The sequence below is a fragment of the Stegostoma tigrinum genome, chromosome 22 (assembly GCF_030684315.1).
Source record: "Stegostoma tigrinum isolate sSteTig4 chromosome 22, sSteTig4.hap1, whole genome shotgun sequence".
In the NCBI taxonomy this organism is placed as follows: domain Eukaryota; kingdom Metazoa; phylum Chordata; class Chondrichthyes; order Orectolobiformes; family Stegostomatidae; genus Stegostoma; species Stegostoma tigrinum.
In genome coordinates, this window is record NC_081375.1 from 39,045,588 (window position 1) to 39,059,703 (window position 14,116).

At 40.6% G+C, this 14,116-nt stretch overlaps 1 long non-coding RNA gene across 2 annotated transcripts in view; it reads right to left on the minus strand.

Annotated features, from left to right (window-relative positions):
• The window catches only part of LOC125463769 (uncharacterized), a 66,722-nt gene extending 54,970 nt beyond the window's left edge, over positions 1 to 11,752 (minus strand). For both annotated transcript variants that reach the window (XR_007249901.1, XR_007249900.2), the window contains exon 1: positions 11,668 to 11,752. This is a non-coding gene — a long non-coding RNA (uncharacterized LOC125463769). The remainder of the gene's footprint in view (positions 1 to 11,667) is intronic.
• Positions 11,753 to 14,116: the final 2,364 nt, after the last annotated feature.

Here is a 14,116-nt window from a genome sequence, read left to right on the forward strand (position 1 = left end):
AATGAGGCAAGTTTCGCAGAACAGAGTGAGAAAACTTATTATGGCTTGTGGAGAAAAGCACTCCCTGAAACCTGCCAAAATTGACAGCTCATTTCTGGTAAAATTCAGCCCTTAATGTTCAAACTAGCATTACATAGTCATATTTATTCTTCTGTTCTCCACAAAACTTTGGAAGGTTACAGTTTTTAGAAATCATTGTAAAAAAATGATGCAGTGATGGAAATCTACCAATGCTACACCAACACCAAAATGATTTTCCTGGAAGAGGGGAGTGCAGCCTATTTTAATATCACCCTTTTTACTGGTCTAAACTGCACATTTAAGATCAAGCACATTGCTATTCTTCAAGGTATGTGAATGAGATAAAGTCTCCTTTTTGCCAGTTATTGGCCTCAGTCAAAAAGAAGTTATAAAACATAGAACAATACGGCACAGTGGAGACACTTTGGCCTGCGATGTTGTGCCAACCTATTATCCTACTAAGATCAAACCACCTTGCATACCCTACATTTTACTATCCTCTGTGTGCCTGTCCAAGACAGACTTAAAAGTCTCTAAAGTATCTGACTCCATTACCACGGCCGGCTGCGCATTCCACACGCCCACCACTCTGTGTAAAGAACCTACCATTGACATCTTCCCTATACCTTCCACCAATCACCTTCAAATTATGTCCCCTCATAACAGTCATTTCCGCCCTGGGAGAAAGTCTCTGGCTACCCATTCTGTCTATGCCTCTCATCATCTTGTACACCTCTATCAAAACACCTCTCATCCTTCTTCGCTCCAATGAGAAAATCCCTAGCTCTTCAGCCTTTCTTCATAAGACCTACCCTCCAGTCCAGGCAGCATCCTGGTAAATCTCCTCTCCACCATCTCTAAAGCTTCTACATCCTTCCGATAATGAGGTGACCAGAACTGAACAGTATTCCAAGTGTGGTCTAACTAGCGTTTTGTAGAGCTGCAGCATAACCTCATGGCACTTAAACTCAATTCCCCTGCCAATGAAAGCCAACACACCAAACGCCTTCTTTACAACCCGATCAACTTGGGTAGCAACTTTGATGGATTTATGGATGTGGACCCCGAGATCCCTCTATTCCTCCACACTGACAAGAATCCTGTTTATAAGTTTGCTTTTTATGCTATAACTTCTCTGTTCAATTGTCTGCAAATATCTACAGGAAAAGTAAACCCTAAAACAGCATTCTAATAGAATTTTAATACCAAAATGTTTCTAAAGTACATTATTATTATAATAAAGGAATTTTGGACATACTAAGGTCATGAATAGTGCTTTAAAGAATGTAGCTCTTTTTTTCCCTTTGTAAAGTTACTGACAGTAGAATGTGAGGTCAGAGAGCAATCCCACCTTAGCCACCGTGTTGCTGATCTCAAATGGTTGGGTGCTGCTCTCCTGGGATTAACTTTTCTTTTAACTGATAAAATTGACAACTTACAGTTTTGTTTGCAACCTGGTGCTCTGCATTACATTGTCAACTTCTCAAACTAAGCAAGATTAATTTGCAGGAAAGAAAATATCCACAAATATGCTTTTTGTATTTGTCAATGAGAATTTGGAAAGTACAACTTTTGTTGTGTGAAAGTTCTGAGCCTGACAATTCAGAAAATGAAGAAGAAAGTGATAGATTAACTGTGTTGATAGAGAGGGGTAAACTATTCCATGATTATAATGTAAAGGTCAGGCTATCTTATAAAATATTCATGTAAAGAAGTTGAAGAAGTCAATAATGGTTGGGATATAAAAATTCAGAAAACTAAGCAAGAGCAATAATGAGGGAAAGGATTGTTTTCACTTCAGGTATTATTGGGGAAGGTTAATTTCATGGATCGTATGTTCCCATTGGGGAGACAAACTTCAAAAGGAGTCATAGGTGAGAAATCAAGTAAAAATATCGTTGTAATTTTAATTCTCTAGTCTAGACTCACTTCAAACAATCAGAACACAAGATCTATGCGTTCTCTCTTGCGTTAGTGACTTTAGATTTAACATTTGTTCCCGAATATGAAGGAACATTAAAGAAACCCAATAGGTAATTGCTGTGTAAAAATACAAGACAGCCAAATCAGTTAACATATGTTTATGAATTTCTATTGCTTGTTTGTTTTAACTCAATAGGTTGTGACACGGTGCACTATGCATTATGTGACCCAAAGCTGAACTTTATTATTTTAAGCAACTTGCTTGTTCATAAATTTATAGCGAACTGTTTTTTTTCCTTCTTTAACAGCAATAAACCAACATCCCATTCGATGATCCATAATTTAATGGAATTGCTCTGTAAATCTGCAGTGACTTATTACATGAATGACAGTACAAGTAAAATAAGCCTGAGGTGGAATCACTAGATGTCATATTTTCTATTGAAGCAAATAAACGAATTAGAGTCAAAGCCAGAATGATTCTCTGAAATTTGTGTTGTGATACTCAACTATGATGATAATTACTGATTTGCTGACGAGCTAGGAAGGAAATTTCACACTGGTTAGCATTAAACTAAAATACTAGTCTTGATAAGGATAATAGAAAAACGTCATAAAACCAAAATCCACAATGTTGAAATGGAATATTCTTTTTATTGATTTTCAAATTAAGGGACTGATAAATATTTTAATAAAGCTGCTCACTTCAGTAGTGCCATTGCTAGTATGGTAACAGACTGCATCTGCTAGTGTTCAAAGTCATACATTTTGTGTCTTTCTCTGTTTTACTGATCCTGCAATGCTTTGTGTACTCTTGTGGTTTCATTTTCTGTTCTAAGGCCTCCAGTCTATCTTCACCTTGCCAGGATTGTCCTGCCACCCTGTCTTTCCTTCCTCTGATAATCTTCAGGCCTTTTTTAAAATCAAACTTGATGGCACCAATTCTACCCCATTCTATGCTGTCCATCATTATTGGCTAAAATATAAAAAAAAATGTAGAAAATCAGGAAAAATCAAATACTGTCCTTTAACTTTACAAGGAGATGGCAGAGAGGACTAATAAAGAAACACATCATTTAAAATTTATAGAAATTGCTATGCTGGGGTATCATTTAACGTCAAGAGATGGATATTAAGGCAAGGCTACAGGTTAAAACGGAGGATAATGTCATTCAAAACTCTAATGCCCATATCCCTTTCCATCAAGGTCTGTGCATAAGGACATTAGAAGTAGAGCAGGAATAGGCCATTCAGCCCCTCAGCCTGCACTGCCATGCTGCAAGGTCATACTGATCAGCCCTAGGCCTCAAGTCATCTTTCATGCCAGATCCTCACAGTCCTCAACTCCTTGATGTTTTAAAACTCTACCTTATCTTTTAAATACTGTCAGTGATTTATGTTGCCTTCACAACTTTCTGGGTCAAGGAATTCCAGAGATTTACTACCCTTTGGGAGAAGCAATTCCATTGTATCTTAGGTTTTAAATGAATGTCCCCATTATTCACTACCTATGTTCCCGATTATGAGGCTCACCACTATTGGAAACATCTTCCCAACAGCTACCCCATCCAGGCCGCTCAGAATCTTGTATGTTTCAAACAAAATTGTCCTTGACCCTTCTAAACGCTAAAAACACCTAACCTATTTATCCATTCTTGGTAAGTCAGTCCATTGTCCTCAGGAATCAGCCTCATGAATCTCTGAACAGCCTCCAATGCCAGTACATCCTTTCTTAATACAGACATCAGCTTATTGTGCTGATCTTCATTCTCTCAGACTCATATTAATCCAGACACCCAGGTAATATTTCGGGGGGGGGGGGGGGGGGGGGGGGGGGGGCAGGTTCGAATCCCACCACGGCAGATGGTGGAATTTAAATTCAATAAAGAATCTGGAATTAAGAATCGAATGATGACCATGAAGTCATTATTGATCGTCAGAAAAACCCATCTGGTTCACTGATGTCCTTTAGGGAAGGAAACGGCCATCCTTATCTGATCTGGTCTACATAGGACTCCAAACCCACTATTGTGTAGCTGGGTCTTAACTGCCTTCTTGGCAATCAGGAAATGGCAATAAATGTTGGTCTGGTCAGAGGTGCTCATATCACATGATTGAATGATAAAAACACAAAAACAAATTGAAAATAGAAACGTAACTCGCCTTATCGCTGTAAACTTGTCGAGCAGTTATTTTCCTTGCTTCTGAATGCTGTATTCCACAGAATTTGGCCTCTTGTACATTCCCTATCTCATTTTCTCCTAATTTTAACAGCTGTATTTTCAGAAACCTAGGCCCATCGTCTAGAATTCACTAGAACACCACAACTCTTAAGTGAGTTTTGAACATGTAATCTATGATTCAAAGCCAAAAGCCAAGTGGACACTATAAACAGTGAGCTAACAGAATTTACGAGTCAGCCTATGCATTTAAGAGAGAAGGCGGATGAGGAAAAGGGAAAGGAAAGGTGAAGTACATCAGCAACATTTTACAAATGCAAGTGAATAAAAGAAAAACTGTTAAAACACATCGAAGCGCAGAATGGAATTAAAAGAGTAAAGTAAGCTTTGAAATTACGCAAACATGGCATCGCACTGCAATGAGCTAATTCTACAATGCTGAAGAGTCATCCTTGGTTCAGCAAGCGTCACAAATGTTTGGATCGCATTTAATGAGAAAGAACTTTTGACAAAACACCTGAGCTCAGTGAACAACCCCCTCGAAAAATGAAGTTGTCTCGTTGCTATTTGTGATATTTTGCTCTGTACAAAATGTGTGGTGTTGCAATATATAAGATTCTGAGGGGGCTTGACAGGATAGACATTGAGGCATTGTTTCCATTGACTGAGGAATCTAAAAGAGACTCTTGTGATGAAAGGAATGATCATTTAAGACTGAGATAAGTTTTTGTTTCCTTTTGAGGGGGTTGTTAAGCTTTGGGATTCTCTATTCTAGACAGATGTGAATGCTTCATCATTGAATATATTCTTGGTCTGAGATAGGCGGATTTTTGGTCTCTCAGGGAATTGAGAGATATGGGGGGAAAGGGGGTGCAAAGGTAGTAGGGGGAGCAGTGTAGTAGAACTTAAGCCCAAGATCAGCAATGATTATGTTGAGGAACAGAGCTGGTTTGAAGGGCAGTGTGGTTTATTCCTGCTCCAATTCCACTTCCATTTACAAACAAAGCAATCACAAAAAGTGGGCCAAAGCTTGAAAGACAGCTAAAAGTCAAGAAGATCGAGTTCAATCTGGATAAATGTGAGACATTGCATTTTGGTACAACAATTAATGGTAGGACCTTAGGCAGTGGTGTAAATCAGCATGACCTAGGGGTGCACATACATAATTCTTTGAAATTGCATCACATATAGACAGGGTGGTTCAAATGCCATTTGGCACACTTGCTTTCATTGCTCAGGCAAAGGCTTTGAGTGTAGGAGACAATAAGGACTGCAGATGCTGGAAGCCAGGCCTATAGGTATGAGGCTGGAAGTGCAGCATCTGAGGAGAAGGTTAAGTCAACTTTTCAGGCTGAAACTCTTTGTTGGGACTGGAGAGGGGATGGGACTTTGGGAGGGGTAGGAGGGATGGTGATAGGTGGATGTGGGAAAGGGGGTTATTGTGATTTGTCCATGGGAAGGGTGGAGTGGATAGAGGAGTAGGAAAATGGACAGGTTAGGTCAGGTCAGGGAAGAGAAGGCTGGACATGGGATAAGGCTGGGGGTGCAGGGATTTTGAAGCTGGTGAAGTCAAATGTTAAGCCATTAAGGTTGTAAAGCTTCCAAGGTGAAACATCAGGTGTTGTTCCTCCAGTTTACTTCTGGCCTCACTCTGACAATAGAGAATACCAAGGATGGACATGTCACCAGGACAGTGGGAAGGGGAATTAAAATGGATGGCAACTGGAACGTCGGGTTAGTTGTGTTTAGAGCAAAGATGGTCCACGAACCGATCCCTGAGTCTGTGTTTGGTCAAAAGGTGTAGAGCTGGATGAATACAACATGCCAAGCAGCATCATAGGAGCAGAAAAGCTGACGTTTCGGGCCTAGACCCTTCTTCAGAAATTGGGGAATGGAATCCCCTTCCCCTTCCCCATTTCTGAAGAAGGGTCTAGGCCCTAACCTATTGGATCTGTTGCTCCTGATGTGGTCCCCTCTATATCAGAGAGACCAAACACAGACTTGGGGACTAGTTTGCGGAGCATCTGCTGCATGCACCAACTAACCCAAGCTTCCAGTTGCCATCCATTTTAATACCCCCTCCTATTCCCCTCATGATATGTCTGTCTTTGGCCTCCTCTGCTGTCAGAGTGAGGCCAAACGTGAACTGAAAGAACAACACCTGATATTTCACCTTGGAAGTTTACAGCCAAATGGCCTTAAATTGACTTCACCAGCTTCAAAATCCCTGCACCCCCAGCCTTATCCCATGTCCAGACTTCCCAATCCTGATCTGATCTAACCTGTCCATCTTCCTACTCACTTACCGCTCCACCCTTCCCACAGACCAACCATAATAACCCCTTACCCATATCTCTCCTACCCTTCCCCCAGTTCCACACCCCTCCCTCTATTTATTTCTGGCCAACAGCCCCAGTCCTAATGAAGGATTTTGGCCCGAAACGTTGACTTACCTGGTCCTCTGATGCTGTGTGGCCTGCTGTGCTTTTCTAGCCTCACACCTATTGACTTTGAGCAGAGGAGTTGGGAAGTCAAGTTCAGGTTGTGCACAACATTGATGAGGCGTCATCTGGAATGCTGTGTCCAATTCTGGTTGCCCAGTTACAGGAAGAGTATTATTAATCTGGAGATGTTTCAGAAGAGATTTATCAGGATGTTGCCAGGTATGGAAGTTCGAGTTATAAAGAAAGGCTGGGACATTTTACACTGGAGCGTAGGAGGTTGAGAAGTGACCTGCTAGAAGTCTATAAAATAACAAGGGGTACAGAGTTAACAAAAGTTGTCTTTTCCCGAGGATGGGTATTTCAATGCAAAGAAGCACATTAAGGTGAGAGGACAGAGATTTAAGACATGAGTGACAAATTTTTTTTTAAAACACAGTGGGTGGTTTGCATGTGTGGAATGAACTTCCTGACAGGATGGTGAATGTGGATACAATTATAACGTTTAAAAATCTTTTGGATAAGTACATGAACAGGAAAGATTTGGTTGGTTATGGGTAAGGAGCAGGTGGGTGGGACTAGTTGGACCAAAGAGCCTGTTTCCATGCTCTATTACTTTACTAGGAGGAACAAACAATATTTAGGAATTGATGTGATATGGAGTCTGCAGGATGCTCTCCTGTAAATGACTGAAACATTTCAGACAGCCTTCAATAGGTTATACAATTTTACGTAAATGCAAATACCCATTTCTTTTAGAAATTATTTCTCAAACTTAACATTTCTCCTGTACCTTCTTCAACGTCATTCCAATAGATATCAATTTCTGACAAATTCATCAAGGTGTTCTGTCCTCCAACTGAATAATCAGAAAAGTAACTGCAAAAATACAAAAATAAAACACTGTCCACGATAAAGGTCTAACCTTAGAGTCGCAGAGATATACAGCACAGAAAAAGACCCATTGGTCCAACTTGTCTATGCCAACCAGTTATTCTAAATTAATCTAGTCCCATTTCTCAGCATTTGGTCAATATCCCTCTAAAGACTTCCTATTTATACACCCATCCAGATACTTTTTAAATGTTGAAATTGTACCAGCCTCCACCACTTCCTCTGGCAAGTTGTTTCATACTCGCACCACCCTCTGTGTGGAAAAAGTTGCTCCTTAGGTCCCTTTCATATATTTGCCTTCTCACTTTAAACCCATGCCCTCTAGTTTTGGACTTCTCAACCCCAGGGAAAAGACCTTGGCTAATCACCCTATCTATGCCCTTCATGATTTTATAAGCCTCTTTAAAAAGGTCACCCCTCAACCTCCAAAACTCTAGGGAAAATGTCCCCAGCCTATTCAGCCTTTCCCTATAGTTCAAACCCGCCAACCCTTGCCACAGCCTCAAATCTTTTCTGAACCCTTTCAAGTTTCACAACATTCTTTCTATCGCAGGGAAACCAGAATTGTATCCATTATTCCAAGAAAATGGCCGAACTAATGAGCTGTACAGCTGCACCATGACTTCCCAACTCCTATACTTAATGCACTGACCAATAAAGGCAAGCATACCAAATGCCTTCTTCAATATCTTATCTATCTGTGACTCAATTTTCAAGGAACTATGAACTTGTGCTCCAAGGTCCTTTCACTCAACAACACTTCCCAAGACATTGTCATTGAATGTCTAAGTCCTGCCCTGATTTGCCTTTTCAAAATGCAACACTTCACATTTATCTAAATTAAACTCCATCTGCCACTCCTTTGTCCATTGGCCCATCTGATCACGATCCTGTTGGAGTCTGAGGTAGCCTTCTTCACCATCCACTGTTCCCCAATTTTACTGCCATCTGCAAACTCACTAACCATACCTCCAACTTTCACATCCAGGTCATTTGTATTTAAATCGATGAAAAGCAGTGGAACCAGCACCGATCCTTCTGCCACATCTGTGATCTCAGGACTCCAGTTTGAAAAGCAACCCTCCACCACCACCCGCTGTCTTCTACCACCAAGTCAGTTCTGTATCCAAATATAACACAGTGTGGAGCCAAAGGAACACAGCAGGTCAGGCAGCATCAGAGGAGGAAAGTTGATATTTTGGATTGGGACCCTCCTCAGAAACGAAGAAGGGTCCCGACCTGAAACGTGAACGTTACTGCTCCTCTGATGCTACCTGGCCTCCTGTATTCCTCCAGGCTCCAGACTGCATTATCTGACTCCAGTATCTGTAGTTCTTACTATCTCTCCGAACTAAAATAGCTAGCTCTCCCTGTACTCCATGTAATCTAACGTTGCTAACCAGTCTACCATGAAGAACTCTGTCGAGCGCCTTACTTAAGTCCATACAGAGTACATCCAACGCTGTGCCCTCTTTGTTAATTCTCCAAAAGACTTAATCAAGTTATTGAGACACAAGTTCCTACACACAAAGCCATGTTTATAATCCCTAAATCAGTCCTTGCCTTTCCAAATACATGTAAATTCTGTCCCTCAGGATTCCCTCCAACAATTTGCCCACCGGTCTATAGTTCCCTGGCTTTTCCTTACCACCATTCTTAAAAAGCGGCACCATGCTAGCTAACCTTCAGTCTCCCTGCATCTCACCTGTGGCTATTGATGATACAAATATCTCAAAAAGGAGCCCAGCAATCTCTTCCCTCATGTCCCACAGAGTTCTAGGGTACATCTGATCAGGTCCCATGGATTTAGCCACCTTTCTGTGTTTTAAGATGTCTTTTAAAACTAAGTATTGTTTTGTAAACTTCATATAACGACCAAAACTATTGCATCCCCCAGCTCACCCACGAAGAGCAAATCAGATCTACGAATGCAGCTCCTGGACACCCTGTCTGGATTTTCAGTGGAAATCCTAGTGAGTGCTTACCATCGACCTTATAGAAAGCAGCCCATGAAGACTAAGTGATCTCTTTAGTGTCCATTTCCCCATTTTGGGCATGAGTTTGAATTTGGCACCTAATTGAGGGATCAAGCAATTGTTATGTCATCACATCATGTAAACAACAAGCCAGTAAGTATTTGGCCATACCTCAATTTTAAGTACATTTTACCGGAAGTGAAAAAGTTAATGAGACATATACATCAGATTAGGTTGGATGCAGAAATATTGTAAACATTTTTTATAAAAGGTTTATTTCTAAAAATGTGAGCTTTGTTAAAATCAAGGACAATGTTGACATTAAACAATATAGTCAGTTTTCATGAATAGTAAGGCTATTCAACAGTAATTATGAACTTAATATGTGATTATGCATTTTTTAAACAAGGTGTAACCTTGTTAAGGGTTTTTACAGAGAGCCTTTTTACATAAAGAGCAAGCTCGTCAGGTCAGGTTTCTAACTGATTGGTGATTACCAAATTAGGAGATCTTCAACAGTACACAGAGAAACACAGAATCACTGACACAGTTTTGCGATTTCCATGTTGAACTAAACATGGAACTTTAGAAACTGCCTTTAGTTTCTGGTTTGGAAACGTCTCTGAACGTTAGCAGTCTCACTGTTATTAGTATCAAAACGTTGCGTCAATAATCTTTGTTTGTGTTCATATGCTATGCACAGTTCTAATCGTTGTTTAGCCTGGTAAAATGTAAAATTATATATTTTAGTATTCAGCTCAATAGTAAAACCTGAGGCTTCATGTAGGACAGCAAAACCCATGCAGCCGTGATGTGTTGTGCTGGTATGTCATTCAAGTCAGTCAAAGAGTTTCCATGTGCTCCCAGTCAGGAGGGATAAAAGAACAGCCACTAACAAAATTAAACAGCTGAAGCAGTTCAAAGATAAACACAGCCTGTCATTTTGTTGCCGGAACCTATTTTCTCAATTTATTATGTGAGCAACCTAATCCAGAGAGCGATGCTCTTTTATCCAGTTTGTTGTTTGAAGGGATTTTCAGCTGAATAAATAATCCTAACTTTGAACATAAATCACCGTGGTAAAAGGTTGATAGATGCCTGCACTTTCTTATGATAATTCCTGATTAGGCACTGGCTGTGAAAAACGCCACTGGCTTATCACTAGGAACCAGCTTACTGAAAGATATCATTCAGTAGAGATGATGTGTTAAGAAACATTTGACTGAAAAACCTGCATGCTGCTCTATCACACACAACTATGCTGATAATGGATAAAATCAGCAGCAGGTCAAATGTCCATGATGCAGTCTGATGTCGTGACACGGCAAGATCCTGCAAAGTGGACACAAATTTATGCCTATGTGATTTATAGAATAATGAGTCTTTAAGTGGCATTTTAAAGGCTCGTTAATTCTGAGCCTGTGTGGGATGTGTAGGAATACTTGGGCACATGTATCACCACACAGACACATATATTTGTGATTTAAGACTGATACAAAATGTACAAACAAATTAGATTTCAGTGCAGTGGAATGAATTAAATTCCATTTTGTCAAAATCAAGAAAAAAATGTGACAATATCTACCTTTGAATTTTAGTACTTGCTTACTTGGGGAGAAATAACGTGATGCGACAGAGAGGCAACAATAATATTATTTAATTTATTGTCACACATATTTTGTTACAAAACACAGTGAAAAGTATTGTATCGTGTTGCCAATCTCCAGTGCCATCTAAACACACAGAAAAATAAACCAAAAATCTTAGGATATAAAGGCAGAAAAATCAAGGAATAAAGAAAGTGTCCAGCTTTACAGTGCTTCTTACATTATCTGTCATAGACCATGGGCCTAGTGGCCAGCCATGAGACCCTTTGCTGTGTCACCATGGCTGGAATGAACGTCACCACTTTGGTACCATCTCACCTCTATGCTCACCCTCACCTTCCTGGGCCTCGCTAATGCAGACACCACTGATGCTGCCAGGTACAGCACTGGCTCAAACTCAACTCTATCGCCGGCATGAGTCCACTTTGGCCCAGGCTCACTGATGTACGCACTGCTGAGCTACCAGATCTCGTACTGGGCCCAAATGTGCCTTCGCCGCAGCCTCCATTAAACCCTGCTGGAAGTGGACGCTGCTAGGAACCCAAACTAGCCTCTGCAGTAGGATCCATGAGTCAGGATTAGGACCACTTCAATGACGCAGAAGCTGCTGGAAATCCAAACTCACCTCCAACGTTGCCACCATGAGACCGCAGTGCTGGGCCTATAAAATCGCCCTGGGCTCAGAAGCTCTATTACACTGGTATCTTACTGGAAGAAAGATGAGATAAAGGAACAGGTCAATCAGACTGAAATCTCCATCCAGAATGTTTACCTCAATAATAAACATGATCAAAAAGGAACAGCTTCATGACTTTTGCAAATCTGAGCATACACAGAAAATTTTCTCCCAAAGACCATCCTGTGTGGAATTTCCACAGGGGAATGTATTCTGGGGAATCAGCAGAGCCATTGAAGAAACAGGGAAAATTGTGGAAGAGTGGATTTGATGATGTTTCTCCACTGGAGATATGCTTTGAAAATCCAAATGAACGTTCAGGACTTTGATGATTAACAAATAGAAACAAAGACAAAGCATTTTGATCAGGCTCTAGAATTTCAGACAGGTTGGACTGCTTCTTTTGTCAATGCAATTTGCCCAACATCATTCACAACAACAACACCCAAGGATCAAAGACAAACTAAACATGGTGCAAAACCAATTGTTCAGAAAATTCTACATAGATTTTATGAAGAAAATCACACTTGAGATATGACCCACATATAAAGCACATCAAATTGATCTCTATAAATTGGATTTCTGTCAATTCTGCCCTGTTGCAAGCCTTCAAGGAAACTCTAATTTTAAACAGTGCTGTGATGCAATTAGACACTATAAATACAAAGAAGTTACTGAATGCTGAATCTTAGCTTTTTCAAAAAAAAGCTGAGTCAGAGTTGTGTTCAGTTTTTTTTAAAAAAAGAGTTTCTCACCACAAGGCCCAGTGGATTGTCTCACCTTATCTTACCAAACTTCCACATTCATTTCCGACCACACTTCTATGGCATCTCTCATCTGATTGCCACCTAATTTTACCACACACCAACTCACCATTCAGCGCGTATCCACCAAAATCTGGCATCCCCTGTAGCTGCGCTACCTTTAAAAAGGTCATTGCGAACACTGTTACATTACAAAGACAGACAACAGAAACAAAATCAACCTTTCTAACTCTGTATTCACAACACTGTAAAATTGAAAACATTCAAATATCCTCAAAATTGATCCCATTTGTCGCTAACCAGACTTGTTTTTGAATAACCAATCCCAGACTCTGTGAATAATCAATTCTTGACATCCGTTTAAACAAAAGATATCGCAATTTGTCAACAATGCAGTAACTTTAGCACAGCAAAATTAGACATCAATTAGAATACATTGTGAGCTATGTTTAAACTCAATAACCTTTGTTTACAGCACCATCCACACAAAAGACTGACAGACAGACAAACACAGTTAAGGGAGAAAATAACAAAATTGGTCAGATTACTTATACAGTTTTCAGAAAGCCATGTCCAACAGGAATAGAATATTGTTTCTTGGTTTGCTTATTTGAAAATATCAAACAGGGTCATCTTTTCAGCTCATTCCGAGGAAGCCAGCAATACCAATTACATAGGTGATAGCGTAAGGTTGGGTAGGGAGCTATCAAATTTTTGTGCTGTACCATCAATCGCTAAATCTCTTCCTCATTGAAAACACACTCCAAAGTCCAGTTCAAATTGGATAAACAAATGGAAAATAATGGAATATTGCAGGTTAGATGGCTTCAGTTTGGTTTCAGAGGTCAGCACAACATCGAGGGTCGAAGGGCCCGTACTGCAGTGTTCTGTGTGCTATGTTCTAAAATTCTGGCCTCTCCCTGTCAGACTGACCATCTCTTCACAAGAGATAATGGGAACTGCAGATGCTGGAGAATCCAAGATAAAGCGTGAAGCTGGATGAACACAGCAGGCCAAGCAGCATCTCAGGAGCACAAAAGCTGACGTTTTGGCCCTAGACCCTTCATCAGACCTCTCTGATGAAGGGTCTAGGCCCGAAACATCAGCTTTTGTGCTCCTGAGATGCTGCTTGGCCTGCTGTGTTCATCCAGCTTCACACTTTATTATGTCTTCACAAGATCCCAGTTACCATTCAACATCTGCCATTTGCTGGTTTCTGGTACTGGCCTCATTAATGGACAACATCTACTATTTAAACATAATGCTCTCCGATGGGCTTAAAGTGTCTGGAGGACTTTCTGATCAAGATCTGACTTGCACTAAATGTCCTGGCCTGGCCTCACAAACAAACCACAGCTTGTTTATTCTTTCTTCAAATGCATGCTGCTGCCCACAGTCCAAAGGCCACTTTCAGCTCACAGTTCTCAGTTCACAGCTCCAAAGCAAAACTAATAAGAGAATAAAACAAAACTTATGGGGAAGAAAAACAGGAAGGGTTCTAACAACCCAGACAAACACCGTCAGTCCAGAGCTGCCCTGCAGTTCCTGATAGCTGCTCCATGCATGGCATACCGAGAGCTCAATTTTTCCCCCTGTGTAAGTAGAGGACTGGGTGTGCTGCTGGATGAGGCGAT